This window comes from Sinohyriopsis cumingii, unplaced genomic scaffold (assembly GCF_028554795.1).
Source record: "Sinohyriopsis cumingii isolate HCF-2022 unplaced genomic scaffold, ASM2855479v2 utg001510l, whole genome shotgun sequence".
Classification (NCBI taxonomy): domain Eukaryota; kingdom Metazoa; phylum Mollusca; class Bivalvia; order Unionida; family Unionidae; genus Sinohyriopsis; species Sinohyriopsis cumingii.
The window spans coordinates 449,492-474,323 of record NW_028316007.1 but is presented as its reverse complement, the minus strand read 5'-3'; the positions used below and the strand labels follow the sequence as shown (position 1 = coordinate 474,323).

The 24,832-nt window shown below is 36.0% G+C and overlaps 1 protein-coding gene across 1 annotated transcript in view; it reads right to left on the bottom strand.

The window, feature by feature from the left end:
* Positions 1-13,207, bottom strand: part of LOC149772392 (tetraspanin-33-like) — an 84,717-nt gene extending 71,510 nt beyond the window's left edge. The window contains exon 1 of the mRNA XM_089947875.1: positions 12,981-13,207. The gene's annotated coding sequence lies outside the window, so the exon portion shown is untranslated. The remainder of the gene's footprint in view (positions 1-12,980) is intronic.
* Positions 13,208-24,832: the final 11,625 nt, after the last annotated feature.

The window sequence follows — 24,832 nt, the reverse complement described above, 5'->3', positions numbered from 1 at the left end:
ACTATTCAATCAGCATTCGTAGTATAAATAGATTTATAGAAAGATACTATTCAATCGGTATTCGTAGTATAACTTGATTTATAGGAAGATACTATTCAATCGGTATTCGTAGTATAACTTGATTTATAGGAAGATACTATTCAATCGGCATGCATAGTATAGCTATATTTATAGAAAGATACTATTCAATCGGCATTCATAGTATGATTGATTTAAAGAAATATACTATTCAGTCAGCATTCATAGTATGACTAGATTTATAAAAAGATAATATTCGGTCAGTATTCAAAGAACTAGCTAGATTTATGGACTATTCAATCAACTTTCAAAGTACTGCTAGATTTATAGAAATATGTTATTCAATGAGCATTCATAGTATATATAGATTTATAGAAAGATACTATTCTGTCAGCATTCATAGTATATATAGATTTATAGAAAGATATAATTCAATCAGCATTCAGAGCATTGCTAGATTTATAGAAATATACTATTCAGTCAGCATTCATAGCATAGATTTATAGAAAGATACTATTCAATCGGTATTCGTAGTATAACTTGATTTATAGGAAGATACTATTCAATCAGCATTCGTAGTATAAATAGATTTATAGAAAGATACTATTCAATCGGTATTCGTAGTATAACTTGATTTATAGGAAGATACTATTCAATCAGCATTCGTAGTATAAATAGATTTATAGAAAGATACTATTCAATCGGTATTCGTAGTATAACTTGATTTATAGGAAGATACTATTCAATCGGTATTCGTAGTATAACTTGATTTATAGGAAGATACTATTCAATCGGCATTCCTAGTATAAATAGATTTATAGAAAGATACTATTCAATCGTCGTTCGTAGTATAAGTAAATTTATAGAAAGATAATATTCAATCGGCATTCCTAGTATAAATAGATTTATAGAAAGATACTATTCAATCGGTATTCGTAGTATAACTTGATTTATAGGAAGATACTATTCAATCAGCATTCGTAGTATAAATAGATTTATAGAAAGATACTATTCAATCGGTATTCGTAGTATAACTTGATTTATAGGAAGATACTATTCAATCGGCATTCCTAGTATAAATAGATTTATAGAAAGATACTATTCAATCGTCGTTCGTAGTATAAGTAAATTTATAGAAAGATAATATTCAATCGGCATTCCTAGTATAAATAGATTTATAGAAAGATACTATTCAATCTTCGTTCGTAGTATAAGTAAATTTATAGAAAGATAATATTCAATCGGCATTCGTAGTATAGCTAGATTTATAGAAAGATACTATTCAATCGGCATTTGTAGTATAAATAGATTTATAGAAAGATACGATTCAATCGGCATTCGTTGTATAAATAGATTTATAGAAAGATACGATTCAATCGGCATTCATAGCATAGATAGATTTATAGAAAGATACTATTCAATCGGCATTCGTAGTATAACTAGATTTATAGAAAGATACTATTCAATCGGCATTCGTAGTATAAATAGATTTATAGAAATATACTATTCAATCAGCATTTGTAGTATAAATAGATTTATAGAAATATATTATTCAATCAGCATTCGTAGTATAAATAGATTTATTAGAAGATACTATTCAATCGGCATCCATTGTATAGCTAGATTTACAGAAATATATTTTTCAGTCTACATTCATAGTATAGCTAGGTTGATGGAAAGACACTCTACAATCAGTATTCATAATATAACTAGATTTATAGAAATATGCTATTCACTCAACATTCATAGTTTAGCTAGATTGATCGAAAGATAATATTCAATCAGCATTCCTTGTATGAATTGATTTTTGGACTATTTAATCCACATTCATAATATAGCTAGATTTATAAACTATTCAATCAGCATTCATATTATAGCTAGATTTATAGAAAGATACTATTCTGTCAGTATTCATAGTATAGCCAGACTGATACAAAGACACTATTCAGTCAAAATTAATGCAATCTACACGCATCTCATGAATTCAAAGGTTAAAATGAAATAGACTGGCAATCAGATTTGACATTTGTATCAAATGGAAGATGCTCTAGAAATCGGGTACATTTGAACAGTAGACAATACCTGCATTTATCTACAAATGCTGTGAACTGCTTTTAGGTTTTATTAGCATGCTTCTATTGCAAAGATCCTTTAAATAATTACTCCAATTATATGACAATAACTGAATGATATTTTGATTATTGTGGGGTTTTTTTTAAAGTGAAGCGCCGTACTGCAGGTTTAAATGTTCTTGACACTGATTTGCTTTGCTTTCATAGTTAACTCTCTTTTTAACATTTGGTTGGAAAAAAACCTCATCTTATTTCCCATGTTTATCTAATGTAATTAAAAAAAAACAAGAATGAGCTTTTAATTGTTTCTATTTACAAAAAGATAAAACTAAAACCAGAATCAGCTATATCAAGTCATTTTATCGCAAAACATGTACTTTTCTCCCCCCAAAAATCGCTTTTCCTTTAGCAAATGTAGTCCACTCTGCGGATAATTCATAGTACGATTAATGCTTGGCAACATCTGGGCTGTCACGCAGAGCGGTAAATGAATATCAATGTAAAATTGATCAAGATACTTTTGATGATGCAGTCCCCCCCCCCCCCATACACCACATTCATTGAAGAGAACACAGGGGCTCGTATAAGGGGAGGGGGAGTACTCCATTCAGTGTATTGCACTCGCATATTAAGTATGCGCGATCATGAGCATGTCGAGCTGTAACTTGTGAAAATGGTCTAGCATTTCTTAAAGGTGTGACAGTGACTCAGACGTCCTGTAGGCATAAACTGATCGAATGCCTGAGCTAAACATTGGTACAGCATTTATGACGCGTTCTAAGTGTATCTTGAAATACCAGCATCAATTCTTAAATAGGTCACGCCAGATGGACAAGTGCCCTCCCAAGTTATTATTGTATGGTTAAAATATGTGTATAGGTACATATATAATATGTTATAGGTACATATATAGCATATGTCCATAGGTTCATTTACAGTATCTGTGCATCGGTAAACTGTCAGCAACTATACGAGAGGTACATATATAGCATATTTACATGGGTTCATATATAGCATATGTGCATCGGTAAACTGTCAGCAACTATACGAGTCCATGTGGAAGATGGTTGGTATTTTGGTCTAAGCCTATGCTGTATCACCTTATATCTATTCTGACGTAACAGTTATCAAGAAATCTACTATAAGGTATAACGGTACCAATTGCGCAAGTCCAGGTGGGCGGAGCTTAAGGTGTATGGAACATTGTATTCAGAATTAAAGAACAACACTAGCTGTGATTGGTGCATTATGTAAGAGTTGTACTTTCTGTTTGGCTTAAAAAAAAGTTGAGCCTCTTGGCCACATGTGAGTTTGTGTTAATTTCTATCTAGATCATATTTTGTATTTTTTATGATTTTTTTTAAATATGGTACACATGGGTGAAAATGTGCTTGTTGTAACTAGATAACTCTTACCCCTGTCTAGTTCCAGTAGAGTTATCTCTCTTAAATGCAATGGAGTACCTGGTTATGTCATTGTCAAATTGACAATCTAGCATTGTTCTATATGACAGTGTGTGACATGCATGCCCAAGTAGGACAGAAAGTATATTTATTTCACAAAACATTAGCATTGAGGTATATGGAAAAACAATTGGTACCGTGATACCATAAACATAATGTATTAGTAAAATTCGCATCGTGTCACTTATACACATGAAGTATTAGTAAAACTGGGTCACATACAAACTGAAAATTAAAGAAATAAAATGTGCCTGGTCTTATTATCAAAATTTATCCATAAAAAAAATTACGGTGTTTTTCCTTACCGGTCACCTCTGTTTGGGCATTGTGGGATTGTGACCTCATCCAAGATTTACTTATTTCCGAAATTGAAGACCTTGACAACAAGCAAAACTACGAATGTACGTCTAAACTGTAGACTTGACAACTAAAGTACTCCTATAAAGTATGGGGTATTTTTGTAAAAACATTTTAACGAAGAATTTACCTAGTTTAATTACAATCAAGACATATCATAGATATACCTTAGGAAGTCATCATAACAAATAGAGTAGCCAAGTATTTTGCTACTCTTAACATACAGCAGACGTGTCTTCGGAGTTGGTAGGTGTAGAGATAATATAAAAAAATTGGATAGCAAATCGTCGGATACCAGAAGCGTTTACTTATCGGCCGTGGTGCAGAATAATTTCCACTTTTGACATTTTATTTTATCACATGACTATATATCATCGGTTTTCGCCTGACTTCGTAAAGCAAAGAGCATACGAAGCTGGAAACCAGACTATTTGGGAAGCATCACTAAGGTTACTTGTACACTTTCTCAGAGAGTTAAAGGTAATCGACTCGTATCGGAAAGAGACGAGATTGTTCCTGATGATGTCGGATGATAATATTGTTCAGTGTCGACTCGAAGGTATTAGTAGCCGTTGTGGAAAGCAGCTATACGCAGGTACTGTATAACATATCTGCGGCATAACTACTTAACACGGCAGCAACTTTAAACTATGTAGTTGAAATGAAAGTAGAGATTTGTATTTATAAAGGGAATAAAATATCAGTCAATACACAATTAAGTCAGTGGGACGAGAAAACTTAAAGATGCTGTAAGTGAGCTTGGAATATTGCAACTCAGCCTCCTCTTCATTATGATCGTTATAAGGAGCACTCCATCTTATTTAAATGCCCATTACAACGGTCACAATACAGAAGACGCGATGTTTTTTTTTCCTTCCATTAGATCCGTACCATGATGAAGATATTCTCAGATGTTTTCTTTCGCGTCCGTGCTAGACAATGATCTTTTTATGTACTGTTTTTGTAACTTACAGTCCAATAAGGAGTAGGCAAACGTTTATCCCTTGGATATTGGTTTAACAGGTTAGATGATTGAAATATTAAATCCATACCTAAAGTATGACCTTCAGATCCTCTTGAACAGAGATGGACCTTTTATCTCTGGATCTAACAATATGATCTGGATCTAATAATAAAATCTGGATTTAACAATAAAGTCTGGATTTAACAATAAAATCTGGATTTAACAATAAAGTCTGGATTTAACAATAAAATCTAGATTTAACAAGGGTTTATTACGTGATCGTACATAGTAAATATATCATTGGTCACTTATATCACAGTTTGTTCAAGCACGGTCTTTGTTAAACCTACGCACTATTCCAGGTCACAGGTCATTATTCAATATAAATCGGAAAAACTAATCCACAAATCGGAATTCTGTCAGCAGTCCACATAATTAAATCCTATACCTTACGGGACGTTTTATGTATCACGTGCCATATGATCACTGTCATCCAGTTTTGAAAAATTTCCAACTTATGCAATAACAGGTTAAATATACGTAGCCAAATATTCTATTGGATCTTGTACTGAATGGAAGTGTTCGTATTTGTATTTTATTGCACTTTAATAGAACTTAGCCCGGTATACTTTATCTAAATATGATTTTAACCTTTGACCTTATGTTTGACACCTCTCACATAATTATCTCTGATATTGATTACATTTTTTGGCATATTGCTCAGTGAGCATAGTCCGCTCTCCCGTTTATAAACAACTGGACAACAAATTTTTACAAAAGTCATGTTACTGAAATAAAATTAGTCAATTCTTATCAATTTTTATGTGCTGAACACGAATATGACAGTCAAATTGCAAAATTGGCTCTAGTTTTTTTGTAATCTGCAAGAAATTAATGTTTACATAACGAAATGCATTCCAATAGTTAAAGGTCAACTGTAATAGCCTACCTATAAAAAATCAAGTCATTGACTACATCTTAGATTTCTTCGCCTGTCTCTTGTACAGCTGTTCGGGAGCATCTCTGAGGAGTGTCCAGCAGTAGTCAGCCAGCATTGTAGTGGACCATTTTCCCTGGTATCTTTGTTCCATTGTTGCGATATCTTGATGAAAACGTTCGCCGTGTTCATCACTAACAATACCACAGTTGCTAGGAAAGAAATCCAAATGGGAACGAAGGAAGTGAATCTTTAGAGACACATTGCAGCCAAGTTTCTTATACTTCATCAACATGTCTTCTACTAGTTCCTTATAGTTTTCTGCCCTAACATTTCCGAGGAAGTTTGTAGAAACTAGGCGAAAAGCATTCCATGCTTGTTTCGCGTCACCTTCCAGCAAGTTGTTGAACCGGTCATCTTTGAAAAGCTCTCGAATCTGAGGACCCACAAAAACTCCCTCTTTAATCTTTGCTTCGCTGAGTCGAGGGAATTTTTCATGCAGGTATCGGAATGCTGGCAAAGTCCGGTCAATGGCTTTCACGAAGTTCTTCATCAAACCTAGTTTGATGTGAAGGGGTGGTAGCAAGATTTTCTGAGCCTCAACCAGAGCTGGGTGTTGGATATTCTTCTCTCCAATGGCTACATTCTGCCTGTGAGTCCATTCCTTCCTCATGTAGTGCATTTCCCTTGCTCGGCTATCCCACTCGCATAAGAAACACATGTATTTTGTATATCCTTGCTGCAGTCCCATTAAAAGGGCAACTACCTTCAAATCACCACAGAGGTGCCAGCTGTACTTGTTATACTCAATGGAATTCAGTAGCTGCCTTAAGTTATCGTATGTCTCTTTCATGTGGACAGCATACGCTACTGGAATAGATGGAAGAATGTTTCCATTGTGCAAAAGCACAGCCTTGAGACTCAGTTTCGAAGAGTCCACAAATAGTCTCCATTCTTGTGGGTCATGAGTGATTTTTAAAGCATTCATGAGGCCCTCAATATCGGAACAGAATATCAGATTACTTTCCTTTCTGAAGAAAGGCTCCAATTGCTGGTGGCGCTTTCGATATGCAGTAATTGTGACATCTTCTTCTAGAAGATTCCATTGTTGGAGTCTTGATCCTAGCAATTCTGCCTTGTTCTTTGATAAGTCCAAATCACGAATCAGGTCATATAGTTCTTCCTGTGTTATTCTGTGTGGGGTTGATGATGCACCACAGTGAAAATCTGGATCACTGCATGCTGATGGACCAGGAGAAGAACAGGTCGACTCACCTTTGTCTTCGTCAGATGAATCAAGAGAATATTCTGCTGGAGGTTCTGGAATAGGAAGTCCCTCACCATGTGGAACTGGTCTCAATGCAGACGGAATGTTTGGGTAGACTATTCTAGACTTCTTTCGCTTCGTTATTCCGCCGGAAAGAGGAGGAACCAAGCAGAAGTAACAGTCATTTAGGTGGTTGCTTGGCTCTCTCCACACCATTGGGACTGCAAACGGCATTGATGACCTTTTGCAATTCAACCACTGTGAAAGCTGTGTTGTACATGTAGCACAGCATATATGCGGAGCCCAAGGCTTGTCTTGGTCACCAACCTTGCATCCGAAGTAAAGATGATATGCCTTCTTCACTTGAGAATTGATACTTTTCTTCTGGTTGGCAAATGTCACTTCCCCACAAATATAGCAAAAATTGTCCGCGGTATTAACACACTTTCGAGGCATTACTGTTCTTTATTGTACGTAAATGGATAAAATAATAAGTTTTATGTAACAGTAGCTTGAACTGTCTCGCACAACGTCTAAAATATTTTAAATGCTGAACCTATCTGATTGGGCTTTATATAGTACACTGCTTACGTCAGCTTCAGCAGCCGCCTGGCATTAGTATAATAGGCCTACACATGTATAGTACACTGCTGACGTCAACTTACTTCAGCAGCCGCATGGCATTAGTATTGCATTGCATCAGAAAATGATGCAATCAACTGTGGATGATGTGAGCATGATGGTATTATGCAATGTTACATCATTATTCCGGATGTTGCTGCAGTCCTACTGGAGAAATTTACACAGTGAAACATAGAAAATGAGGTATATGAATATCTTCAAAACGAGAGCCAATACAAATTTTTCACAGTTATATTCGTGTTCGGCACACCAAAATACTACAGATTAGGGCCTTTTCAAGTCAGTAATGATTTCACTGTTGACCAGTGTTATCTATCATATATGAATTTCAGAGTTGTTATAAAGGACTGTCACTTTGTTATAAAAAGTGGATGATGGAAAGAAAGAAAACAAATATTTAAAAAAAATATTAACTAGGGGTGAAATCACGTGCTGATTGTATTTGTTGCTATTCTTCTTCATCTTTATTTTTCTTTATTTAAAGATAATTTCTATGGTTGAACACTGTTAGCTGTAGTTAAAGTACGATCAGTGTATGAAACCAGGGCCGGCCAATGTCCGATTGGACATATTTGGCCCAATCGGTCATCGCGCTCACAGGGTCCCCGCGCGCTAGTAATATTTAAAAATTATCTATACAGAGAAAGTAATTTTAGAGCGATGGAGGAGAATTTTAAGTTTAATATAATGTGTACTTGTTTAAAAGTTTATTTCCAAATAGGAGCAGGGGTCCCCGACAAAATGATCAAAATCGGGCCCCGCGTTTGATAAGGCCGTTACTGCACGAGTCTGATATGAAGAAAGTCCAACTGTTGCTCGTAAATTATCAGACCAGGAAGTAAAGAGATAAATTTTGATTAAGTGAGATAAAAGTACTAATCATCAAAATCATTTTTGTTTCATATTTTTTCAAATAAAATAATAGTTATTGGATAAACAAAAAGAACAGAATATTTTTAAAAAAATAATAATAATTATGTATTTGAGATGCATACATACAATATACATTCTGATTTTCAGTATTACGCATAACATTCCACTTACAAACATATTTTACTGCAATATCGCGAACTGACATTTGTGATCAACATAGTTAGGTGTAGTGCTATATCTATAATCCCCATAGATAGGTGTAGTTCTAAATTCATAATCCCCATTGTTATGTGTAGTCCTATATCTATAATCCCCATAGATAGGTGTAGTTCTAAATTCATAATCCCCATTGTTATGTGTAGTCCTAAATCTATAATCCACGTAGTTAGGTGTAGTTCTAAATTCATAATCCCCATTGTTATGTGTAGTCCTATATCTGTAATCCCCATAGATAGGTGTAGTTCTAAATTCATAATCCCCATTGTTATGTGTAGTCCTATATCTATAATCCCCATAGATAGGTGTAGTTCTAAATTCATAATCCCCATTGTTATGTGTAGTCCTATATCTGTAATCCCCATAGATAGGTGTAGTTCTAAATTCATAATCCCCATTGTTATGTGTAGTCCTATATCTGTAATCCCCATAGATAGGTGTAGTTCTAAATTCATAATCCCCATTGTTATGTGTAGTCCTATATCTATAATCCACGTAGTTAGGTGTAGTTCTAAATTCATAATCCCCATTGTTATGTGTAGTCCTATATCTATAATCCACGTAGTTAGGTGTAGTTCTAAATTCATAATCCCCATTGTTATGTGTAGTCCTATATCTATAATCCCCATAGATAGGTGTAGTTCTAAATTCATAATCCCCATTGTTATGTGTAGTCCTATATCTATAATCCACGTAGTTAGGTGTAGTTCTAAATTCATAATCCCCCATTGTTATGTGTAGTCCTATATCTGTAATCCCCATAGATAGGTGTAGTTCTAAATTCATAATCCCCATTGTTATGTGTAGTCCTATATCTGTAATCCCCATAGATAGGTGTAGTTCTAAATTCATAATCCCCATTGTTATGTGTAATCCTATATCTATAATCCACGTAGTTAGGTGTAGTTCTAAATTCATAATCCCCATTGTTATGTGTAGTCCTATATCTATAATTCCCGTAGTTAGGTGTAGTTCTAAATTCATAATCCCCATTGTTATGTGTAGTCCTATATCTATAATCCACGTAGTTAGGTGTAGTTCTATGTTATCACCCCCATAATTAGGTGTAGTTCTATAGCTATAATCCCCATAGTTAGGTGTAGTTTTATAGCTATAATCCCCATAGTTAGGTGTAGTTTTATATTATCATTCCCATAGCTAGGTGAAGTTATATATTTATAATCTCCTTAGTTAGGTTTAGTTCTGAACTTATAATCCCAACAGTAAGGTGTAGTTATGAACTTATAATCCAAATAGTCAGGGGTAGTTCTATATTTTATTCCCCATAGTTAGGTGTAGTTTTATATTATAATCCCCATAGTCAGATCTAGTTCTATATCTATAATTCCAAGTGTCAGGTGTATTTTATTTTATAATCCCCATAGTCAGGTGCAGTTCTATATTATACTCCCCATAGCTGGGTGTAATTTTATATTACAGTCCCCATAGTCAGGTGTAGTTTTATATTTTAATCCCCATAGTCAGGGGTAGTTCTATATTATAATCCCATAGTCAGGTGTAGTTCTATATTATAATCCCCATAGCTTGGTGTAGTTCTATATTATAATCCCCATAGTCAGGTGTAGTTCTATATTTTAATCCCCATAATTAGGTGTAGTTCTATATTATAATCCCCATAGTCAGATGTAGTTTTATATTAGAATCACAATATGCAGGTGTAGTTCTATATTATAATCCCCATAGTCAGGCGTAGTTCTATATTATAATCCCATAGTCAGGTGTAGTTTTATATTATAATCCCCATAGTCAGGTGTAGTTCTATATTATAATTCCCATAGCTAGGTGGAGTTCTATATTATAATTCCCATATTCAGGTGTAGTTCTATATTATAATCCCATAGTTAGGTGTAGTTCTATATTATAATCCGCATAGTTAGGTGTATTTTTATATTATAATCTGCATAGTTAAGTGTAGTTCTATATTATAATTCCCATAGCTAGGTGGAGTTCTATATTATAATTCCCATATTCAGGTGTAGTTCTATATTATAATCCCCATAGCTAGGTGTAGTTCTATATTATAATCCCCATAGCTAGGTGTAGTTCTATATTATAATTCCCATAGCTAGGTGTAGTTCTATATTATAATCCCCATAGCTAGGTGTAGTTCTATATTATAATCCGCATAGTTAGGTGTCCTTCTAATTGTATATCCGTATGGTTCAGTGTAGTTCTATAGTTATAATCTCCATAGGTGTAGTTCTATATTTATTGCAAAAATGAAGACTTGTTTCTGGTCTATTATTTAGTATCTAGCCTTAATGAGTGCGTAAGATTTGCAATGAGTAGAAACATCATTTTGTCATTACAAGGCCACAACAGGGCCAAAATATGTATTTTTGACAAAAAGAAAAGGTTGTGCAAACAGGGATCTCCCTAGTTTAAAACTCTTTCGTTAGGCAAATGACTCATTGTCCAAGATACAGCAATACCGAGTTTAAAAAAGAAAGAAAGAAGGAAACAAGGTAGCAACAACAACTATGACCATTTTAAAATTCAAGGAGTATCCAAGGAAAATTTGACATTCCAGGTATCTCTAAATATTGCTCTTGGGTCAAAACACATGCCATATATGAAATGGTCACACAGGTTGTCCATTCAAAAGAAATTCCATGTATCAAATGGTCAAACATGTGGTCCATTCAAGCAAAAGCCATATATCAAAAGTTCACACTGGTGAGCCAAGCAAATCAAATGCCACGGGGGTGGGGGTGGGTCCATTTAAATCAAATGCCATATAACTAATGGTCACATAGGTGGTCCATTCAAAAGAAATGCCTTATAACAAATGGTCACACAGATGGTCCATTCAAAACAAATGATGGAAATCAATCACATAGGTGGTCCATTACAAACAAATGACATATCTAATGGTCACATAGGTGGTCCGTTCAAAACAAATGCCATACATAAAATGGTCATATAGTGGATCCATTCAAAACACATGCCACATATCAAATGGTCACATAGGTGGTCTATTACAAAAATGACATATACCTAATGGTGGTCACATAGGTGGTCCATTAAAAACAAATGTCACATATAAAATGGTCATATCGGGGTTCCATTATAAATTAATTAAGTTTAATTCTGTTATACATTTCTTGCAAATTGAGGCTGGTCAGTCATTGTGAGATTTTATGTAAATTACGTCAAAACCCAGGAATATTAAGCAATTATACATAATGTTATTAGAAAATTAAGAGTTCTCTATCAGGTACCAGCACTCGTTATTGCTAATATGTCTCCTTCATTTTCATGTATTGTGGATGAGCTGTATTGAATTGCATCCAATGCAACCATCTTATCTTAGAAACTGTCACACAGCATGGAAGAAAAAGCCAACATACCTTATGTTGCATGTTCTGGATATAGTTGTAGCCAAATGAAAAGATTGGAATTGTAAATACAAGCGAACTTTCAGGAACCAATTGAATCACACCTATTCGATTTGTCATCCTAAGGAAAGGCAAACTAAATTCAATAACATTTTATTTTCTGTTTAGATAGTAAGGTTGTTCTCCATTCAACGAAAGAAACATGTTCACTGGTCAGTAAATGTCCATTAACTATCCGAAGAAGACAATTTATTTTAATGACTGTAATAATTAAATAATGACTGATTAGTTTATTGAGTCCAACATGCTAACTGTATATCATGCGGTAAAATTTAAAAGATCAATTATAATACAATTACAGAATTTTTGCCATTACACCCGACGCGCAATAAATCTGAGATAGGTAATGTACATTAAATATGTGCTTTTTCATCAAACATTTCCAATACCATCTCCTGAAAGTTAATATTGTAAAAATACAAGAACAACAAAACGACAATGTATTGATTAAACATGTGAATAACAATCATTCGCTGTACATAAAACGATACATTTCTATTATATTGATTTACAGAGTTATATTTTTTAAAAAGATCCACTGATGTTTTAAGTTACAGCCTCAGCTTTTGATTCATTTACGAATATAATGAATTTCAAAATCGGATTCTCCAAATCAAACGTTCAGTATAATTAACCACAGCGCAACAGTAAACTTCGGGTGTTGAGTCACACACACACACACTTTTCTGAGCTTACTGTGAATATTCAGAATTTATAAGGTAATCATTGCGGTAGGTTAATAATATACTTACTCAAGTCGAATCTTCAGGACTAACTGAGTACTCGGTTTCAGAAAGAAAATCCTCAAAATGATGACGCCATGTGCGAAATGTTTCTGTCACTTTCTCAAAACTGAAGTCATGTGATCTGCACAAACGTCTACCTACCATTTATAGCGTCCAGCCCTTTGTTATTGCTACTTCTCATGTAGTCTGGACATTTGCTGGGTATTTGATGGTCAAGTAAAGAGCATTCAAATGTCAGCTGGCGCGTGCGCCAGACCGCACGTTCTCCTCCGGCAATTGATGAAGCCAGATTTAGTGGATTTCAGTTTGAAGACGATACATATAGTGTCATTTTTACTGTCAACCATGCTTGCGGCAGGTTGTAACACATGTTTACAGGGACCCCCAAGGGAATAAAATTGGTCATACTGAAACTGTGCATCTATGTTTTAAATACATATCATAGTTACCATATTGGCATGACTAGGTTGACAGTCGAATAAGTCAAGTCAAATTGCAACATTTTGGAATTGCCTCACGGAGCAAACCCTTAATTGTAGGATACTGTGCAAGACTGGACCCCCCCCCCCCAGTGCTGTCATATTTCATTGCACTTTATAAGCTTTTGTGTTTTTTGATGGATAGATGTGACTTTTGGTACATTTTTATTGAATTCTTATGGTCGCAAATGTACACTTTCTTAAGGCAAAGCTAAGAGCGGGTAAAAAAACAATTTGTTTGAACTTAATTTAACTAATGACCATTTAATCAAATATTTTGTTAATTTTTATTGACAGTAAATGTCGTGTGTTTAAACACTCTTCGTAATATGCCACTATCTTTGTTCTACAAAATGACTATCGTATTTTTTTCACCTCTGGGAGCCATCAATACTTTCGGAGCAAGGTCCAGCTGAAACTTTTGAATTGCATAGAAATTTGACCTCTCACCCAACGCCTTCTGCACACAAAATACCATACTTTGTTTATAATTTTGCCCCCCCCCCCCAAAAAAAAATTTGCATCTTACATTTCTGAGTGGGCAAAAGACCATAACTCACCTCCAAATTACACCATTCACGTAAAACTTTCTTCTTTCCTTCTTTTGTCTGTTCTTTTTTGTTCGTGTGTGTGTAAATATTCGGCAATTTTATTTTCTTCAGGGGCACACTGTCAGGAACGTTGCAGAAGTGACAAAAGCAAAGCGATCGATCTGAAATTTGCTTGTGGACATTACAACTGTGTGTGTGTATGCATGTGTGTGTGTTTGCATGTGTTTGTGTGTATGCATGTGTGTGTGTTTGCATATGTGTGTGTTTGCATGTGTGTGTGTTTGCATGTATGTGTGTGTTTGCATGTGTGTATATGTGTGTGTTTACATGTGTGTGTGTGTGTGTGTGTGTGTGTGTGTGTGTGTGTGTGTGTGTAGGAGTGATACTGACTTATATCACCGTGGAATTGTCTTACGTAAAGAAGTTTTAAAAAAGTATTCACCGCGACCATGAAGTGTTTAATTTATTTCATAAAAAAATTCAAAGTCATATTTTGCTTATTGTCTATCTCCTGATTTGACTCATATAATAAAAATGTTAATTACCGAGAAAATAAAACATCTATGACCTAATATATTTCTATATAAGACTTTCTTTCTTGCCATTTTTTTCTGTGCAAATAGACGATGAGTGAACCTGTTCTGAAGCTTTGATAATGTGTGCGCCTATCCCCACCCACTTACACTTTGAATGCATATTCGAAGCTCATCACCTGGCTAAGACTGTATACGTTTCTTTACGTATTTGTAACAATTTAATACAATCGCTACAACATAATATTTGATGAAAAACTGGCTTTATAAGATGTTCTGGGAAGTAAAAATCAAATTTAGAGTAGAGCGAATATGAGAGGTTAAATGGAGTACAAAAGTTTGCCCGCTTTCGTTATGTTGGCTCTATCTGCGTGTCAGAGAGAGAGAGAGAGAGAGAGCCCATGTGAGTCCCAGGACTGTATTGTTGATCAATGTGAGGGTAACATATGTTCTCCGGAACGGCACCGCGACTCTTCCAGCATGCAACAGGCTGCTGTAGCTGCAACAAATCTATATGAGGAGAGAGGAAATTGTATTATATTGAGCCATTGTATTGTGTGTATTTTTATGTGATTTTATTGAAAGGACGGAGTGGGGATCCTCTTACCACTGATTTAACAGTTGATAATTGTTTTTTAAAGTTCGTCGATAGTGTATATAATGATTACCCTATCGGTAGCGACTGTTGCGTCTAGAAATTGGGTGGGTGGGGGGATTCAAATTCCCTCGCCAGGTTCCGGTATGTTAACTTATCTGTAGATATAGTTAACATATCCAGTAGCAGTGCTCGTATCTTTTTATAGTTGCTATTCCAATCAAGACAGTCTGGTAACACTTTCCACCTGAAATCCACGTGTTCCAAACAGTATAAAAGTTCCCAAACCAAATAAGGAATGACTCGAAGTAAGTTACTAGTACCAGGGAAATTTGAATACTATTACAGTATTGATTATAAATGTCCACTCTTTTTCCTTCGTCCAAGAATAAACCATAAAAGTCTTCAGAGATGTAATTAAAAAAAATAATAAAAGTGTAGAGAGATTTAATGAGGGGGAGGAGATTACGTATGTATGTATGTATGTATATATGTATGTATGTGTGTGTATGTGTGTGTGTATGCATGTGTATGTGCGTGTGCGTGCGTGCACCCATGCATATATATATATATATATATATATATATATATATATATATATATATATCATCCCTTGTATGCGGGTGGTAGGTAGAATGATTCTTCAGCTGCTTATGTCAACCTCTTTAAATAAAGTTATTATTATTATTAAAGAAACACTGGCTGCATGTATATTAACTAATGTTTCGGTATGGTGAACATGTCAGAAACTCTATTTCCACCAACAGTTATGCAGTGTGTTGCTAATACTAATCTATGGTGACAGTGCCTCTTCATTTCTTTATTTGATTCTACTTACTGGTGATACTATACAATTTTACACAGTGATTTGACATTACTGTATTAAGTCATTTCAGCTCGTCAGATTGGTTGATGAATTCCTCAGCTGATAGGAAACGTTCTAGACAGATGTTATGAGAATGGAAAGAATGTCATACGGGGGTGGTAAGTGGGTGCAGGCTGGATAGTTTCCAGATCTTTGTTCGATCCCATGCTCCGAAATGTACAAGAATACGTGGCCACCCAGCGAAAGCTTTTTCCGGATTCTGAGGTTTTCATTCTTCCCTTTCTTGAAAAAGACGATAACGCAAATCCTGCAGCCATTTATGGCCTTCTATTGTATTGAGACACGTGACCTCATTTTCATATCCACTGTGTGTAGAGTCATAGGGAAGGAACAGTCATCGATACTTTAGAAAATACATGGAAAACATACAAAATCAGCAGTTTGATTAGAATTGTAAAGAAAGGGTGGGAAGGAACTAGTTTTCATTTGAAAGTTATACAACAAAGTATGAAGTGGTGCTAATAAGATACGATACGATACCATAAAAACAACAAAACAACAACAACAACAAAACAATAACAACATCAAAACAACAACAACAACAACAAAACAACAACAACAACAAAACAACAACAAAACAACAACAACAAACAACAACAACAACAAAACAACAACAAAAAAAAACAAAAAAAAAACAACAACAACAACAAAACAACAAGAACAACAACAAAGAACGGGTGCTGCTTACTAATTTAGAATCTACATTTTTACATTAAAAAAGCGAAAGAAAAGGAGATAAAAGTTTGGATTAAATACTTTTTGGACATTAGAAAACTTTGATAGGCTTTCTCTTTTCTTTTTCAGAGATTCAATATCTGCCGTCATTTGGAATCAACAAATTTAAGGTCGGAGTCTGGTGTGGTGAGAATGAAGCGACGTGACATGTTCCCTTTTTTCATAAATATTAACCCCCAAAATGACCTTATCATTATAAAGATAAAAACTGTTCCATTTTAACATTGCTTACGTGTATGGATATCTTAGTCTTTTGCTGGATCACTCATTCACGTGTACGTCAGATGTGAACAGACAGACAGACAAACGGGCAAATAGATATATAGATACGTATTTCCTTATGAATACATGCCTGAATAATATATAGTGGTAACTGTACGGAAACAAAGGTATAAGACACAAAGGCACAATACAGACAAATAGTATTGTAAAGACAGACAAATAGTATTGTAAAGACAGACAAATATTATTGTAAAGACAGACAAATAGTATTGTAAAGACAGACAAATAGTATTGTAAAGACAGACAAATGCTTGTAAATGCGTCCATTTGGTTTCGATATCTTTTTTTAAATACGTCTGACTATATTCATATAGATCTTTCAGACACACAATCGCACACTATTCAATATCCTGCAGTCAAACAAGAGAATCAACATGATTGTACAATGTGCAACAGCTGGGTGTTTTGACACTGAGAAAAACCGACAAGTGACATGAACACTGTGTGCAGGGAAGAAAAGTATGCAATAAATAAATAAGGCTATAGCCTTACATGTCGAACTCTGAACATACATCCAAATGGATAGACATGTAGATAGGTTGTTGTTGTTGTTGTTGTTGGGTTTAACGCCATATTTCAGCACACGATAGGCTATGCATGGCGGCCAGTATTAATGGTGGAGGAAGAACCCGGGAAAACCCCAGGAAGAACCACCGACCCACGAGAAGCTACTGGCAAGCTTTCTCACATGCCCACATTGGCTGAATCCTAGACTCGAACCCACGCAGACAGAGGTGAGATGGCAGTGATCCGTAACGGAGAGCGCTTTAGACCACTAGGCCACTCGGGGCCCCACATGTAGGTAGGTAGGTGGGTACATAAATACTCACGTACATTGATACTTCAGTGGGTTTATATACGGACATACAGACAGACATATAGGTAGACGGTTAGGTTGTTTGTATTTGGAAATTTACAAAGTCAAGTCAAGAAGTTCGTAGAGATTGAAGGAGAATTTATATGCTAGTACGAACCTTCCCCACCCACTGTATTCATCTAAAATACGAACCTTATTGAAAATCAACATAGACGATAGTGCCGGTTGGCACGTGCCAGTTTTGGAGCCAGAAAGTGTAATTTTTTATATTGCGATTCCGCTGATAAATCATGTAACGTCATTTTGTATGCCCGTGTACTGTCAAGTGCAGCTGCTTTTGTGCAATGGTAAGCGTGTCCATGAATTTACTGCATCTGGACTAAACTAGGGAATGTAAAGCTTAACGGACTTTCAACCTGACCTTGAGTTTAGTACCTACTAGTTTCAGTAATATGGGCCCAGGTGTGTCTAACACGAGTATTATTAATATTAGACAAATGACTTTCCTCTATGCGTTGATATTGATCAAGCCATTGTATGATGGCTACATTCATTGCATGAAGCGTGCATGTATATTATATCATTATGTGTGATTATTTTCAGTCTTTTAACATCTATCTATCTATTTTGAATTCTTATATTGAATGTGTTGGTGAAACTGTAGTCTCGAATGTGCTAATGTACCGATAACCTCGATTGAGCGACGTCTTAATCATCTTTCGATGTATGACAATACTATTATCTAAATTTTTCCTGTCTGAATTCACTTTTATTCCAAATAAATGTTTGCCCAAGAATATGAATGAGCACTTTGTAATTCCAGTGAATAATATTTGAATAAATAAATCCACACATGAAAAATTGATCATAACATTAATGCTGATTATGCTTCACATGCTAAAGAAAGAATTAATAATTTCAGATAACAATGTTATATAAAAAGCTAAGACACTATAACAGAGCGAGGATGTAGGTCAGTCTAATCTATAAAACATTCAGAGTAGTCAACATTTTTATGAATTTCCATGACTGAAATTAAAATTAGCATGTTTACCTTCATACTTGATATAATCTCATAGAGAGAAATGCTAGCTATGTAGTATATAGTTTATAAAAATAAATGTCAATGGTCAGGTACACCATGAATTTGATTTTTGGACAAGCTGAAGTACAAAATATAGATGTACATTACATATAATCATTTAGAAAAATAAATAAATAATACAAATTAAATAAACCATCAATCCATCCATCCATCCGAAGAATGATGTTATGCTAATCCCTGGCATAGAAACAAATTTTGGAATGTCTAAGTTTTATTGTTAACTACAAATTTTTTTTCGAATTTCAGACTGGCTCATGCCTACAGATTAAAACTTAACATAAACATCGTCCTATCATTTGTGTTAGTTGCTATCAATATTGGTTAGGTGCTATACGTGGTATTAGTTACTATCAGTGATATTTGTTACGATCCGTAGTATTAGTTGCTATCCGTGGTATTAGTCACTATCCGTGGCATTGGTTACTATCCGTGGTATTAGTTACTATCAATGGTGGTTAGTTGCTATCCATGCTATTAGTTGCTATCCGTGGTATTAGTTAATATCCGTGGTATTAGCTACTATCAATAGTTGTTAGTTGCTATCTGTGATACTAGTTGCTATCCGTGTTATTAGTTACTATCCGTGGTATTAGTTACTATCAATGGTTGTTAGTTGCTATCCGTGATATTAGTTGTTATCCGTGGTATTAGTTACTATCCGTGGTATTAGTTACTGTCCGTGGCATTAGTTACGTGGCATTAGTTACTATCCATGGCATTAGTTGCTATCCGTGGTATTAGTTAATATCCGTGGCATTAGTTACTATCCGTGGTATTAGTTACTATCCGTTGTATTAGTTAATATCCGTGGCATTAGTTGCTATCCGTGGTTTTAGTTAATATCCGTGGCAGTAGTTACTATCCGTGGCATTAGTTACTATCCGTAATATTACTTACTATCCGTTGTATTAGTTGCTATCAATACCAAGCCATATTTGTAAAGTTGAAATATTACGTTATTAGGTCCACAATTGGTCCGCAGGGATCAACCACAACTGGTTGTCCCAAATCAGCCAAAAGCAACGACACCATTACAACAACTGAAACAATTTGCGCATGATGGTTATTGACAAATTCTAATCGGTGGCAGAAAAGCTGACACACTTACACTTTTAGGTATTATAACCGAACCGCGATAGACTGTGAGACAGTTTTGTGGAACTGCAGCACAATTAAATATCCAAATTCATCCACGAGCAAGACGAGCTGAAATTTCACATGTGGTCCAGGATGACGAAGACCGCCGTCGCCGTATTACACATTCCATTGTTACTGAGGTTGCAGCGAAAACACAGCAATTACAAATACCCGAGTTTAAGTTTCACAAGCGTATTAGTGAATTAGAAAATGGATAGAAAATGAGTAATTAGGCAATTATCCCACACACATACAAACCAGGCAGAGACGACGTTTGACATCTATAAAAAGTTATTCCTGGAATGTTATTGCGCTCTTGTACGTCAGGAGTTCAAGCGGATATTGTTCTCAGTGTGCATTCACTATGACGCTTAATCGTAAGTCAAGCGCTCCTGTGGCCTAGTGGTTAGAGCGTCCGCCTCGGATGCGGGAGGTCGTGGTTTCGACCCCTGGCCGAGTCATACCAGAGACTTACAAAATTGGTACTAACAGGTGCCTCGCTTGGCGTTCAGCATTAAGAGTTTAGTGTTAGGACTGGTCAGCCTGGTGTCAGAATAATGTGACTGGGTGGGACATCATGCTACATGTCTGTGGCATGATGACTCAGTGCTAGACATCACTTTAAACTGCCCCATTGCAGACATCGTAGCGATATGACTGAATTTTTTTAAAAAGCTACGTTAAAATCCAAATCACACATCACACATCGTAAGTCGTCAAACATGAGTGCAATTAAGATCGGTGGTTTATTTATAGCCTTAAACCGTAAAGACGCCAAGGCTATAAATAATAAAATCGATTAGCACTGAAAAGATTCTTATTATCTTTGAAAAATTTACAAATTCAGAATCACGATAGACTCCCAAAAGATGGTCGCTTGCTGAGGTGCATATTTCCCTTAAGAACCCATTCGCGGGTAACTTTATATACCGAAACTAGAGAATTTTCCGCTACGGTCAGTGATAAATCTTAGAAATGATGACAGTGGGCAATCTTGTCCTAGTTACATGCCGCGAGTGATAATACAGACCAGCCTCGGAAATTACAGCAATAGTTCCATGAATTAAGTTTTTGATTGTGTAGAATTCCTAGTGCCGGTTAACAAGACCACTCTCAAAAAGTCTGAAACTCTTAACCCGGGTGTCGCTGTTAATGTGTTCGCTTGGAACAAAAGCATTTATCCGTTTGTACTATCCCTTCGTGTACAGATCAATATGTTATTGCTGAGCAATATGAATCGTTTAGAGTCGCAGTCTTATTACGTATGCGTAAAGAATATTGCATGGTTGCTTAATCGACATACTAAGTACAACATTGAACGGTACGAAATTTTCATTGCAGACGCTACTTGAACTTATTCAGCAGTTGCTTGAAGACCACTACTTTTTACTGTAAATCAGTGAAGAACCGCAAGGTACAACTATGCCAGAACCTGATAAAATATCCTAAATCTTTACAACAATGCAATAGAGAATGAGAGTACCGCATATTCATCTAGGCCGAGTTTTAGTCTTTAGACGTTTCATTCCAAGTTGCGGAACTCGTTGCATGCGGATATGGTTACACTGGTATCAGATGTGACTTACAACACGAGTCGACAAGATTATATCGTTATAAGGAGTTAGTTAAGGTGTTTCTTAAATCGCTGCATGTTACGGTGACATATCCGACAACAGCTCTAATCAGCGGCAGACATGATAATGACCCACGTTAGTAGTGAAGGGGGATCCTATAGGGTCTATGGGACTTATCATTAAAAATACCCTTGGGAACATATAGGGTCTATGTAAATTTAACATGGAGAAAAATCGTGGGAACATATAGGGTCTATGGGAATTAACATGGCCAAAAATCGTGGGACAATATAGGGTCTATGGGAATTAACATGGCCAAAAACCCTGGGACAATATAGGGTCTATGTAAATTTAACATGGCCAAAAACCCTTGGGACTGTATAGGGTCTATGTAAAATTGAAACAGGAAGGGTCTCTATTTTTAAAAAAAAAAAAAAAAAAAAAAATAAAAACAAAATAAAAAAAGGGTAGGCAATGGAAAGCCTATCTCTTTTCGAGAAATATGGGGGCCCTGAAAAGGGCCTTTGGGTTTTCTTCTTCTTCTTCTAATTTCTTCTTTTTCTCCACCAAGTTCTTATTTTATCTCCTACACTCTTTTTCTTCTTTTTTTCTCCTCCTCTTCTTTCTTCTCTTCCTCTTCTTTCTTCCCTTCCTCCTCCTCTTCTTTCTTCCTCTTCTCATTTTCTTCTTCTTTTTCAATTTTTTCGTTCCATTTTGTGACGATCGTCGATAAATACCTATGTATCTATAATCAGCTGAAATTCCTATGAAATCCCACTATCTATTTATAGCTCCAACTTGTGGGTTTTTCCTTTGGAAAATCCCACTATCTTTTTATAGCCTCAGCTTGAGTGACGTTCCTGTTTATGAATTCTAGTATATATGTATAGCTACAAAATGTGGAAATCCCCAAGTCGATATTTATAGTCTCGAAATTTCCAGCGTCAGTGACGTCACTGTACTGAACACTAGGGATAAAATATCAACGGTGTTGCAAGTGGCTGACCTGAATACGCGCTACTGCAGGTAGGTAGGTAGAGTGTATCTGATAGGGATAAAGTGAGTTTTATACGGACAAACAGAGACCAATAGACACACACAACGTACGCGCGCAGACACACACACACAAACACACAAACACACACACACACACACACACACACACACAACGTACGCGCGCCGACATACTCACACACACACACATACTCTCTCTCACACACACACACACACACACAGAAACACACAACGTACGCGCGCAGACATACTCACACACACACACATAAACACACACACACTATAAAATAGATAAAATTAGTAACTACTTACAATATCAACTTCTGTGACGATCGTCGATAAATACCTATGTATCTATAATCAGCTGAAATTCCTATGAAATCCCACTATCTATTTATAGCTCCAACTTGTGGGTTTCTCCTTTGGAAAATCCCACTATCTTTTTATAGCCTCAGCTTGAGTGACGTTCCTGTTTATGAATTCTAGTATATATGTATAGCTACAAAATGTGGAAATCCCCAAGTCGATATTTATAGTCTCGAAATTTCCAGCGTCAGTGACGTCACTGTACTGAACACTAGGGATAAAATATCAACAGTGTTGCAAGTGGCTGACCTGAATACGCGCTACTGCAGGTAGGTAGGTAGAGTGTATCTGATAGGGATAAAGTGAGTTTTATACGGACAAACAGAGACCAATAGACACACACAACGTACGCGCGCAGACACACACACACACACACAAACACACAAACACACACACACACACAACGTACGCGCGCCGACATACTCACACACACACATACTCTCACACACACACACACACACACACACACACACACACACAGAGAAACACACAACGTACGCGCGCAGACATACTCACACACACAGACATAAACACACACACTATAAAATAGATAAAATTAGTAACTACTTACAATATCAACTTCTGTGACGATCGTCGATAAATACCTATGTATCTATAATCAGCTGAAATTCCTATGAAATCCCACTATCTATTTATAGCTCCAACTTGTGGGTTTTTCCTTTGGAAAATCCCACTATCTTTTTATAGCCTCAGCTTGAGTGACGTTCCTGTTTATGAATTCTAGTATATATGTATAGCTACAAAATGTGGAAATCCCCAAGTCGATATTTATAGTCTCGAAATTTCCAGCGTCAGTGACGTCACTGTACTGAACACTAGGGATAAAATATCAACAGTGTTGCAAGTGGCTGACCTGAATACGCGCTACTGTAGGTAGATAGGTAGAGTGTATCTGATAGGGATAAAGTGAGTTTTATACGGACAAACAGAGACCAATACACACACCCACACAACGTACGCGCGCAGACACACACACAAACACACAAACACACACACACACACACACACACACACACACAACGTACGCGCGCCGACATACTCACACACACACACATACTCTCTCTCTCTCTCTCACACACACACACACACACACACACAGAGAAACACACAACGTACGCGCGTAGACATACTCAAACACACACATAAACACACACACGATAAAATAGATAAAATTAGTAACTACTTACAATATCAACTTCTGTGACGATCGTCGATAAATACCTATGTATCTATAATCAGCTGAAATTCCTATGAAATCCCACTATCTATTTATAGCTCCAACTTGTGGGTTTTTCCTTTGGAAAATCCCACTATCTTTTTATAGCCTCAGCTTGAGTGACGTTCCTGTTTATGAATTCTAGTATATATGTATAGCTACAAAATGTGGAAATCCCCAAGTCGATATTTATAGTCTCGAAATTTCCAGCGTCAGTGACGTCACTGTACTGAACACTAGGGATAAATATCAACAGTGTTGCAAGTGGCTGACCTGAATACGCGCTACTGCAGGTAGGTAGGTAGAGTGTATCTGATAGGGATAAAGTGAGTTTTATACGGACAAACAGAGACCAATAGACACACACAACGTACGCGCGCAGACACACACACACACACACAAACACACAAACACACACACACACAACGTACGCGCGCCGACATACTCACACACACACATATACTCTCACACACACACACACACACACACACACACACACAGAAACACACAACGTACGCGCGCAGACATACTCACACACACACACATA